Below are 13,388 nucleotides of genomic sequence, written 5' to 3' on the forward strand. Positions count from 1 at the left end.
TTACGTGGCTGTAATTGGAGAAATTGTGCACAGTGCAAGCTTTGCATTTTGTATCACCAGTTATCCATCTTCATGATGAAGTGGTATAGAGGAGGATTTTCCTAAAAAGACCTGAAAGTTTAGCTACAAATTGCCAGAAGGTACATCTGAGATGCAAGTCTAGATTTGATCTGTTTTGGTGAATGAAAATCCTTCTCTGCTCTACTCCACTATGAAGCTAAGAGTAGTGATGCAAAATGCAAAGCTTGCACTGTGCACAATTTCTCCAATCACAGCCACATAAGCCCATAACGTCTTCTGGGTTGTCTGGGTGGCTTTCCTCACTCTTCTTCTTGCACAGTCACTCAGTTTTTGAGAACTGTCTATGCAGAGTTACCACAGAGTGCCATATTGTTTGTATTTCTTTATAATTGATGTAAATAAAGTCCAAGACATATTCAGTGGCAGCTTCACCATCAGAGAGCCTCATCCAAAACTACCACAAAAAGACTCCAAGCTGTTAGTGATGTTAAAGGGGGCAACACACAGTATTAAGAACAGGGGTATGTAAACTTTTGATCAGATTCATTTGGGTAGTTCTCTTGTCATTTTGATTTAAAAAGAGGAAACACAGTTGTTTGACAATAAATGGCTTCACCCAACCACTAACCATGAGTGGAAAAAAAAATGTTTTTGTGTTACTCATATTCTCTTAAAAATGGCCAAAAAAGCTAAAATCCTTCCAGGGTATGTAAACTTTTGAGCATAACTATGTCCACGTGATGACAGCAAGCAGACAGACGTGTGTCACAGTGGACAATTTTCAGTTCATGTCCGTCCAAACACGGTACGTGCTCTCCAGCTATGATGTCCAGAACCAGATCTCAACACCTGTGGCTGTCGGCGGACACGCCCCCATCCGTTCAGCGCACACAGTGTCACTGTGTTTCTGTGATCATTTCTTTTAGTTTATTTTACTGCTATTTAGTTATCTCTCCCCCCCACCCCCATCCGCAACACATCTGGGAGGGAGCGCAACACGCGATTCACATGCACAGCACGTGTTGCGGGGGGAGTTGACATTCTGGCACGCCCCATGTGCGTTGCTGTTTTGCAACACCACACTCGTGGGGGCACTTAGACAAATTTCACAACCAGCTCAAAAGTGATCATCTGCTCACTATTCTCGTGCTAACAACGCAAATTGTCACACATTTTCTAAGTGCCAAGCAAGCAGCGTCAGATGTTCCTGTGTGTCACCTGGAATTTGGCCGACACCTGCCGTCAAAGGGAGTGAATGGGTTCTCACGGCGCACACTTTTCTTTCAGCCGCTGGTGTGCACAAATAGTTGTAACAGGTGTATGAGGCGTTAGAGACAGCTCTGATTTTCCATTTCGCATACGATTCCTGCTTCATGCGCAGTACAGCCACATTCGTACTGTGTGAAGGGGCCCTAAAAGTTAGTCACCTTTAAAAATATTACTTTAGTAAAAGTATAACTCAGCCACATGAGGTGTGCAGCCAGTACATTCTGAGTGCCGGTCTCAAGCCCGGATAAATGAGGAGGGTTGCGTCAGGAAGGGCATCCGGCGTAAAACAAGCCAACCGAACTATGCAGACTCCGAATCGAATTCCCATACCCGATCGGTCGCGGCCCGGGTTAACAACGTCCGCCACCAGTGCTATTGCCCAACAGGGTGCCGGTGGAAATTGGGCTACTGCTGGGCGAAGATGACGAAGAAGAGGAGGAAAACGTTGCCACGAACAGCGGGAGAAGAAGAAAACTAGAAGGGTGGAAATGAGAGTGGGGACTTTAAATGTTGGTAGTATGACTGGTAAAGGGAGAGAGCTGGCTGATATGATGGAGAGGAGAAAGGTAGACATATTTTGTGTGCAAGAGACCAAGTGGAAGGGAAGTAAGAGCAGGAGCATCGGCGGTGGGTACAAGTTGTTGTACCATGGTGAGGACAGGAAGAGAAATGGTGTTGGGGTCATTTTAAAGGAAGAGTATGTTAAAGTGTGTTGGAGGTTAAGCGAGTGTCTGACAGGGTTGATGAGTGTGAAGTTGGAAATTGAAGGGGTGATGATGAATATCATCAGTGCATATGCCCCACAGGTTGGTTGTGAGATGAAGGAGAAAGAAGATTTCTGGAGTGTGTTAGATGAGGTGGTGGAGAGTGTGCCCAAGCATGAAAGAGTGATGATAGGAGCAGACTTCAATGGGCATGTTGGTGAAAGGAACAGAGGTGATGAGGAAGTAATGGGTAGATATGGTATCAAGGATAGGAATGGGGAAGGACAGATGGTAGTTGATTTTGCAAAAAGGATGGAAATGGCTGTGGTGAACACCTACTTTAAGAAAAGGGAGGAGCACAGGGTAACATGTAAGAGTGGAGGAAGGTGCACACAGGTGGACTACATTCTTTATAGGAGATGCAAGCTAAAAGAAATCACAGACTCTAAGGTGGTAGCAGGAGAGAGTGTCACTAGACAGCACAGGATGGTTGTTTGTAGGATGACTTTAGAGGTAAAGAAGAAGAAGAGAGTGAGAGCTCAACAAAGGATCAGATGGTGGAAGCTGAAGGAGGAAGACTGTTGTGTGAAATTTAGCGAGCAGGTGAGAGAAGCACTGGTTGGAGGGGAAGCAATTTTGGACAACTGGAAAAGTACTGCAGATGTGGTGAGGGAGACAGCTAGGGCAGTACTGGGTATGACATCTGGACAGTGGAAGGAAGACAAGGAGACTTGGTAGTGGAATGAAGAGGTCCAGGAAAGCATAAGGAGAAAGAGGTTGGCGAAAAAGTTTTGGGATAGTCGTAGAGATGAAGAAAGTAGACAGGAGTACAAGGAGATGCGGCGTAAGGCGAAAAGAGAAGTGGCAAAAACAAAGGAAAAGGCATATTGTGAGCTGTACAAGAAGTTGAATAGTAAGGAAGGAGAAAAGGACTTGTACCGATTGGCCAGACAAAGGGACAGAGCTGGAAAGGATGTGCAGCAGGTTAGGGTGGTAAAAGATGCACATGGTAATGTGCTGACAAGTGAGGAGTGTGTGCTGAGAAGGTGGAGGGAATATTTTGAAGAGTTGATGAATAAAGAAAATGAGCAAGAGAAAAGGCTGGATGATGTGAGAGTAAATCAGGAAGTACAAGAGATTAGCAAGGAAGAAGTGAGGGCTGCTATGAAGAGGATGAAGAGTGGAAAGGCAGTCGGTCCAGATGACATTCCAGTGGAGGCATGGAAATGTCTATGAGAGATGGCAGTAGAGTTTTTAACCAGATTGTTTAATAAAATCTTGGAAAGTGAGAGCATGCCTGAGGAGTGGAGACGAAGTGTGCTGGTTCCTATTTTCAAGAACAAGGGTGATGTGCAGAGCTGCAGTAACTACAGAGGCATAAAGCTGATCAGCCACAGCATGAAGTTATGGGAAAGAGTAGTAGAAGCTAGGCTTAGAAAACAGGTGAAGATCTGTGAGCAGCAATATGGTTTCATGCCAAGAAAGAGCACTACAGATGCAATGTTTGCTCTGAGAATACTGTTGGAAAAGTACAGAGAAGGACAGAAAGAGTTACATTGTGTGTTTGTGGACTTAGAAAAAGCTTATGATAGGGTGCCAAGAGAAGAGTTGTGGCATTGTATGAGGAAGTCTGGAGTGGCAGAGAAGTATGTTAGGGTAGTGCAGGACATGTACAAGAATAGTGTGACAGCGGTGAGATGCGCAGTCGGAATGACAGACTCATTCAAGGTGGAGGTGGGACTACACCAAGGATCAGCTCTGAGTCCTTTCTTGTTTGCAGTGGTGATGGACAGGTTGACGGATGAGATCAGACAGGAGTCCCCATGGACTATGATGTTTGCAGATGACATTGTGATCTGTAATGAGAGTAGAGAGCAAGTTGAGTCTAGTCTGGAGAAGTGGAGATATGCTTTGGAGAGAAGGGGAATGAAAGTCAGTAGAAGCAAGACTGAGTACATGTGTGTGAATGAGAGGGAGCCCAGTGGAATAGTGCAGTTACAAGGAGTAGAAGTGGTGAAAGTAGATGAGTTTAAATATTTGGGGTCAACTGTTCAAAGTAATGGAGAGTGTGGTAAAGAGGTGAAGAAGAGAGTGCAGGCAGGGTGGAGTGGGTGGAGAAAGGTGGTAGGAGTGATTTGTGACTGAAAAATATCAGCAAGAGTGAAGGGGAAAGTTTACAAAACAGTAGTGAGACCAGCTATGTTGTATGGTTTAGAGACAGTGGCACTAACAAAAAGACAGGAGGCAGAGCTGGAGGTGGCAGAGCTGAAGATGTTGAGGTTCTCTTTGGGAGTGCCAAGAATGGACAAGATTAGGAATGAACATAGAGGGACAGCTCAGGTGGGACAGTTTGGAGACAAATTCAGAGAGGCGAGATTGAGATGGTTTGGACATGTGCAGAGGAGGGACCCAGGGTATATAGGGAGAAGGATGCTGAGGATGGAGCCACCAGGCAGGAGGAGAAGAGAGAGACCAAAGAGGAGGTTCATGGATGTGCTGAGAGAGGACATGCAGGTGGTTTGTGTGACAGAGGAAGATAGAGGACAGGGTGAGATGGAAACGATTGATCTGCTGTGGCGACCCCTAACGGGAACAGCCGGAAGACAAAGAAGAAGACTTTAGTAAAAGTATCTGACATTACTGTATTTAAGTGTCAAAAGTAAATTTCTCATATAAAATGTACTTTAAGTAAAAGTAAAATCCAAAGTGAGTGGAGAGTGATACAGCAACATGAAAAGAAAGCCAGTGTGGTGCCTGAAGAAACCAGGAGGGGGCCCCAGCCCCTATAAAAGTCTGGATGCGCCTCTGGTGGAGCAGCTGTTGTTGATGACGGGATGAGTGAGCAACTTACTCACTACAAAAGATCTACAATACAGACACTTGATAGAAGATGTCAACAGGAAGGTTTGTAGTTCTAGTTCCAAGAACATCGAGTGGAAAACTCGAACCCAGACACGTTGAGACACAGAGAGAAGAAACGTGTGCTTCACCTGCATTCAAGCAAAATCCCTCCAGCAGGGTTGTGAGGACTTCTAACGGTCTTATCAGAGCTGTATAAGAAAAAAACAATTATTCTGATTTAGTACATTTCAGTGCAGGTTGTCTTACTGATAATCACACCTGCTCCTAATTTCCATCACATGGACACTGGTAAGAAGAAAATTTGACATGAAGAAAAAAAAAACATTTTAAATTGTCTTTTTAATTTGGTGAGTTAGTAGATGATTAAAAACATTGTTTTTATGTTAAATTGCAGAGGATGAACTCATTCATTCACTCACATCTTCCAGGGTTCAAACCTCAGCTTTTACAAAACTTCAAAAAGATTAAAAAAAAAAAATAATAATAATAATTTTAGCAGCACAACTTCATTAGTAACAAAACTACTACCAAGAGGAGTTCTGCCAGTACTATTAGTCTTTAGAAACAGAATAATAGTCATCATTTCAGTAAAATAAGTACTGTAGTTGCAGTGGTACAAACACAAAAACTGCAGTATTGTCTTTAAAATTTAATAGCAACAATTCAACAGTACTGCAAGAAGTACAGTTAGAAGTATTAGATGTTGTAGCAGCAGCATTCACGAGTAACAACAGTATTATAGTAACAGTAGTGTTAGTAGTAACATACAACAGTGGCTAGAGTTACAGCAGTCATATTACTTCAGAAGTAATAGTATTATATTAATAGTGACTGTAACAGCAGTAGTAACAGTAATAGTAGTACTACAGCTTCAGAAGTGGGAGTATTTCTGCAGTAGTGATTCTAACAGTAGAAATGATTGTATGAGTTACTCAGTACAGGATAACCAAAGTACTACATGGAGTAGTAATATCCCCACAAAGAAATGGTAATAACAGAACAAATTAAAACAGTAACAAATAAAAGTACAACAGAAAGCAGTTGTAGTGACAGCAGTAGTACTTTTAGTAATGTGAGAGTTACTGGTAGTATCTCGAGAAATAAGAGTGATTTATAAATTACAGTTTAACAGTTAACTGTTCTCACACTGCAACACACACATGAATATGACGTATGAACACATGAATCGGAGGCGAGGATTCGGGGTGAAACGGGGGGTTCGTTTGTTCATGAACATACATCATCCTACAGGGATCCTGATTAGATTTTCTTGCAAGTTATCACATCGTTACAACATTGTGAAGCATTCTTGGAAAGAAGAAAATGTTCATCACTGAGAAACAGATTTTATAATGATTAAAAAATTATAATTTTGTCTGTACTTTGCAAAAATGAATTATTTTAGTTGTCTGTATCTCAGTAACCAGAAGAGATGGGAGATTCGATTTTTTTTTCCATCAATATGTGATAATTCCTTGTGCACCTGATTGTAAATTATTGTTCGACACACCTCGATTAATTCATGTGTTCTGACCCCTGATTAAAAATATTCCTTTAAAAACACCACTGAGCTCCTTAAAGACAGCCTGCCAACAAACAACTGATGTGGAAACATCGAGTTTGAGTTTCCAACCTGAGAAAATAAATTTCTTTGAAATGCTGATTTTTTTTTTTACCTCCAGGTGGTTCCGTTTTCACCCGTTTGTTTGTGAACAGCCTGTAACCCACAATTTTTCATATATCGTTATGATTTTTTTTTTTTACTGAAGATGCATATCCTCATAGGCAAGCACTGATTCAACTTTCAAAGGCAAGAAAATCTAGGAAAATTGGAATAAACTATCCCTATCTTTAACATTGAATGAATATTCAAAAATTCATAACTGTCAAAAGATTGAAAGCCCATTTGATGTACATTTTGCATTATATCAATAAAAAGTGCCTCAATCACTCATTTGTGACAATGAGGTGCAAACTGACATTCTGAATGAACAGACTAAGTTTGACCTGCATCTGATTAATGTTGTGGATTTAGCAGATATGTGATTGTAACATTGAAAAGCCCTTTGATCTATATTTTGTATGACATTTTAGAGTATGAAATGTCACTTCTAACAGGACTTTGACATTGAATTGTTTTTTTTTTCCCAAGGTAAAAATTTGTAGAATTGGAAACTACTGTTGGTGGAGGTTTGCGCTGATGTACTTTGACGTATTTTCTTTCATCAGTGTTGCTGATGAACATGAATTTCAAAGAAAAACTGGATTTTTGTCACCACAGAGCTCAGTCGGATTCACTTTTAAATCCATGTAAAGAAATCTTCACATTTCAGAAAGTGGATGAACACAATCTTTAAATAAAACTGAAAAATAGATATATTTAAAACGAGATATTAACTTTCTGCAGATGTAAACACGTCAAACAGAAACTAACTTCTCTTCCTAAACCCTCTCCAGAGGTTTCTTAATATAATTTTAGGAACAAATCTGTACTATCACTCACACACACACACACACACACATTTAGGAAATGTTGAACTCTTGTACTTTTTTAAAATTTTTTGTTTACACCACATTTGTTGCTGACGGGTAACTAGCTATTAACAGAACTTCTTATTTCAACTTAAATATCTCAAAATTAAATTAAATATAGAAGTGCAACAAGGTTACAAAAAAACATGTTTTGCATTTTAGCCACACAAAAACCTTAAACATGCCTCACTTCTCAAAGTTTTTTTTGAAAGTTTATTTCAGTCATAAAGTTGGTAAAAATCTAGCTGCACTTAAAGATTACAACAACACAAAATTGTTACAAAACATAAATACAAAGAAATACATACTGAATACTAAGGTGGATGTTTTTGTATAAAAATAAAATAAAATACAGTAAAGGATACAAGTGTATCCTTCATTTTCATGAAAAAAATCCCAATGAGTCACTGTGAGATTATTCTTTTTTTTTTTCCAAGACAAAACAGTTGGTAAATTAACAATACAAAAACAAAACACTTTCAGTCTCCAGTTGTACAACTATAAATACATCATGTTTGTAAGTACTATGCGTTGTAAGTATGAGCGTCTTCTTTGGGTGAAACATTTCCGCGTGGAGGCTAACATCCTAACAGAAAGACATGTCCATAAGTCAGAAGCAGATGGAAGATGTTCGATCTTACCGCGGAACTGCTGCCTTTTTGTTGAGGAACAGTCTGTTTATCTGAAAAATAAGAGTTTAATCATCAGGAATGGATAAGTATTAAAAAATACAATGAATCTGTCCACAAAAACAATGAATATTGTTGGTTCATTCAATCTGAAACAAAACAGAAATCAAATCCTTAGTAAAGACGTCAGAACGCCGACCTCCTGAAGTTGAGCCCAGGATTTCTATCCAGCACTATCTCAGGTTCTAATAACCAGAGATAAATTATGCTTCAAGGTGACATATGATATATATATATATATATATATATATATATATATATCGCACTTTTTTACATGTTTTGGCCGGGGGTGTGACCTATTCTCCAGAGCGACTTATAAATGAAAAATATACCGGTAGATTCTCAATTAATTTACCGTAATAAAACAATTTTACATGACAGAGTCGCTCCATGTTTTAAAATGGCCACCGGAAACGGAAATGCAATGCATCATGGGCACTGTAGTATGGCGGCCGCCCTATAGGTCACGATGGTCGTGATAACCAATCAGAGAACAGAACACTGGATGCGTATTCCTCACCTCACCCAGACAATGATTGTGAAACAGCGTGTGAAGCAGACGAACACGGTGCTTGCTGTTATTCTGGGAGGACTAACAAAACAGCTTCAACCCTCGGATATCAGTGTGAGCAGAGTGTTTAAGTTGATGCTGAGAGCCGCGTGGGAGCACTGGGTGAGCGACGGTGGAGGATTAGCGTCTGCACTTGGAAGGAGCTGGCGTCGACACCACGGGGAGGTCATGAGCTGTGCAGGTAGGTGCTGCACGAACATCGGCAGCTGACATCTGGTGTGTACTATGGTCCACATGCGGGTAATATGTTAGAAAAGAACCGTTCAGCGATGGTGCGGGTTATGGTTCGGCTCGCAATGTGGTCCACAAAATACAAACATATCCGTAGGTAAAATGCAGCTCACAAGAGGGCACTCAAGGCTTGTGTGACTGTTCCTGCGACTTCTGACTACCATAGAAAAATAAAAATTTCAACATTACTGATAACTTAACAAGACAACGGAGAAGGCCCGAAAAAATGCCACCAAAAAGAAAATCATACTCTGCAGATTACATGTTGCATCCGAAAACGGTAGCCGTCACAATATTATCATCTGAACTTTTCATGTTAAGTTAACATACCTGTATGTCCATGCAACTTATAGTCCAGTGCGATTTATTTATGGTTTATTTTTCTTTATAATGGATAAAGTGGCTGGTGCGACTTATAGTCTGCTGCGACTTATAGTCCAGAAAATACGGTATGTATATGTGTGTACCCGGTCTCGCCACTTGTGTAGAGTGCAGGTCGTATGTGCTGCGTGTGCACGCTACACATAGTGGTGGAGAGTGAAATGTACTTGTGTCTTGTGGACCACACAAATAGCAGGCCTGGAGCACCTGTGTAGAGCTTCTGATGAACGGCACCTGTGCAATGATCGAGCATCTTACTGTCATCACACTAGCCCGCGCTCCTCACTTGGGTCAGTCGTACAGCAGCGGTGCGCGCTCTGTACATGCTGTATGCATTCTTGAACTTTTGCGAGACCCGTAGAATTTGCATGTGCAGCAGTTAACGTCTCCATAGGCAGTCTGTGACAGTCTATGCCGCCGAACGCATTCAAGTGATGTGCACGTCTCACACATTTTTGCCATTTTTTTCCCACCCACAGACTGCGTGCAGCAGCACGGATGGTGAGTTGTAAAGGGGGGCCTTAGTGATGTGTAAGAGAGCAACCACACGATGTTGAGTGGCAGGTGTTTTGAAGATGCCAGCAACTGTCTGGTGGTGTGCAACATGTTGGTGGCGGATCGTGACAGGCTGGGTGGTGAGTGTCAAACACGTCCTCTGTGTGAGAGGGACCTTTTTATGTCAACCTTCACTGGCATACCAAGTTTGGTCCAAGTCAGCCAAAGAGCTACTGGAGAGGAGTTGGACAACAATTACGTTGGGTTGACCTTGACCCGAAAGACTGACCTTTGATAAATTTAATCTCATCAGGCTAACTGCAGATCCCACCTACATTTATGTGGGGTTCTGTATGTAGGGTTCTGTCTGAGTTATTTTCATTAGTTACTTCATCCAAACCATCAACATGTCTATTAGACCCCATTCCTACCAGGCTGCTCAAGGAAGCCCTACCATTAATTAATGCTTCGATCTTAAATATGATCAATCTATCTTTATTAGTTGGCTATGTACCACAGGCTTTTAAGGTGGCAGTAATTAAACCATTACTTAAAAAGCCATCACTTGACCCAGCTATCTTAGCTAATTATAGGCCAATCTCCAACCTTCCTTTTCTCTCAAAAATTCTTGAAAGTGTAGTTGTAAAACAGCTAACTGATCACCTGCAGAGGAATGGTCTATTTGAAGAGTTTCAGTCAGGTTTTAGAATTCATCATAGTACAGAAACAGCATTAGTGAAGGTTACAAATGATCTTATGGCCTCAGACAGTGGACTCATCTCTGTGCTTGTTCTGTTAGACCTCAGTGCTGCTTTTGATACTGTTGACCATAAAATTTTATTACAGAGATTAGAGCATGCCATATGTATTAAAGGCACTGCGCTGCGGTGGTTTGAATCATATTTATCTAATAGATTACAATGACCCTGAACCATCTCTTAGTTATGCTGCTATAGACTTAGACTGCTGGGGGGTTCCCATGATGCACTGAGTGTTTCTTTCTCTTTTTGCTCTGTATGCACCACTCGGCATTTAATCATTAGTGATTGATCTCCGCTCCCCTCCACAGCATGTCTTTTTCCTGGTTCTCTCCCTCAGCCCCAACCAGTCCCAGCAGAAGACTGCCCCTCCCTGAGCCTGGTTCTGCTGGAGGTTTCTTCCTGTTAAAAGGGAGTTTTTCCTTCCCACTGTCGCCAAGTGCTTGCTCACAGGGGGTCGTTTTGACCGTTGGGGTTTTTACGTAATTACTGTATGGCCTTGCCTTACAATATAAAGCGCCTTGGGGCAACTGTTTGTTGTGATTTGGCGCTATATAAATAAAATTGATTGATTGATTGATTGATTCATGTGCCATATTTCGCATCTTCACGTCCCGGGTCTTCTAGGTATTATTGAGGAAGTACTGACCTGTCAGCCGACCTGTGACGTTCAGCCTGATGTTCTGCTGGAAGTAATCAGTTGGCACGTGGCACTCGTACAAGCTGCTGTCTGACAGCTGGACGTCCTGCAGAACGATGGAGAAGTTGCCTCCCTTGTACTGGTCTGAGAAAGTTTTTACTCTGCCCCGGAATTTTGAGTTTTGTTCCGAAGGTTTTTCAACGCCATCGATTATGTTCAGAACGTTGCTGTTATCGGTGTCCCGCCAGAAGACGGTGGCGTTCTTTGAGGAGGGTTGGCCAGAGAAGCAGGGCAGCAGGACATCATCGGCGACAAAAGCATCGATGTGAACCTGACATGTAGCTGTAAAACACCAGACAAGTTTCCATTAGCCACAAAATGAAATTCTAATTGACACTCACAGAAAATATTGCAACAGTTGGCCCTGGCCGATATGAGTTTTTTTTTGGGGGGGGCATACAGATAACACTAAGTAAAACATTTCTGATACTGATATACAGTATTTCCCAATATACAGATAAAAATGGCACTGATTCATAACACTTCATTATCAAACCCTTATGACAAAGAAATGTAAGTGCAGCTTGATTTTACAGTTTAAACACAATTTTCATTAAAAATAACTGTAAAAGTAACCAACAACCAACCAGCGTATGTCACGCTGCCTTCACTCTGACTGGCAGTTGTCATGTTGCCGCACTCAGCATTTGCAGAAACTAGACAAGTTTGTTTATTTGAATATGCGTATAGTACACAAGACAAGACAATATCATTACTACATAAAGACAATACATATTCAAAAAGGAATGGGAAGAAGTATAGACTTATTAGTCCCATCCCTTTACTATGAACTTACAATACAACTTATATCATCATTCGGTTCCTTGGTTACAGTGTTGTTCCCACCTCTGCAATTTATATATTTCAGAAGTTTCAAGCTACTTATAACAATTTATAGTCACTTATTTGTGAACATTTCTTGTTGTTTTCACAGTTTCAGTCAACTTTTCTATAATTTACACATAAGAAATTCCAACATTCATTTGCATCATTTAATAAGACAAGTGCAACGGGGTTTCTTATATTGCTCAACTCTCAAAAATGTATTAGTTCTAAGTTGCTTCACTGCATTGTGACAGAATCACCTCTTTAAACTTCTTTTAAACCTTCTCATATCTGGACACCCTCTCAGCTCTTCACTGATTGAGTTCCAGAGCTTCACACCACAGACCGAGACACAAAAACTCTTTCTGGTAGTGAGAGCTCTGACATGTTTGAATTTCATTAACAGCAAATGAGCCTGAAGTGGACGTGCAAACTAAAATGCAGCAAGATGAAAACACCGCTCCGAACAGTCAAGAGCAGATTGAAAATCTCATTACAAACCAGGAAGCTAAAAACATGATTAGATAAACCAAGTCGGACATGAACATACTCCATAAATATCTAAACAGCATCAGAAAAAACACACAGATTGAAAGCGTCATATTTGGGCAATACCGTAAGGTCGCGTGTTTTATATATATATATATATATATATATATATATATAAACAGCCATATAACGAATTATTAACCTCACTTGCTCAGTCTGTACGAGAAAATATCAGACTAAGGGTTTTTTGTGTACTGTCAACACCTCGGTCTAATATTATCAGTTATCAAGTTGTTCACCAATGAATAAGGCTTTTTACACCCTAAAGAAAACCATACGAACCATATAAAACCATAAACAATTTTATCATATACCTATAAATGATAAATGTTGTATGGTTTTCTTCAGGGTGTAAAAAGCCATATTCATTGGTAAAACAACTTGATAACGATTTTATCATATACCTATAAATGATAAATGTTGTATGGTTTTCTGAAGGGTGTATAAGGCCATATTCATTGGTAAACAACTTGATAACAATTTTATCATATACCTATAAATTAGAGCTGCAACTATCGATTATTTTAGTAATCGAGTATTCTATCAATTATTCTGGCGATTAATCGAGTAATCGGATAAAAAGTACTTCTGCGCTTTTAAACAACATCAATATATAGTCCAGGGCTCTCGCTAAGCAATGGCACAATGTCACTGCGCCAAAGTGTTGGCATTTTGCTGAAATGGCAATGGGATGTGGCTTTCCGTTTTGTTTTCTCCAACTTGTAAAATGTAACCATTTTTAAGTTTTTTTTTTTATTTTTTTTTATAAAGGTTGGTGGACTGGGTCCCTGCGTGATTTTT

This window comes from Thalassophryne amazonica, chromosome 1, assembly GCF_902500255.1.
Source record: "Thalassophryne amazonica chromosome 1, fThaAma1.1, whole genome shotgun sequence".
In the NCBI taxonomy this organism is placed as follows: domain Eukaryota; kingdom Metazoa; phylum Chordata; class Actinopteri; order Batrachoidiformes; family Batrachoididae; genus Thalassophryne; species Thalassophryne amazonica.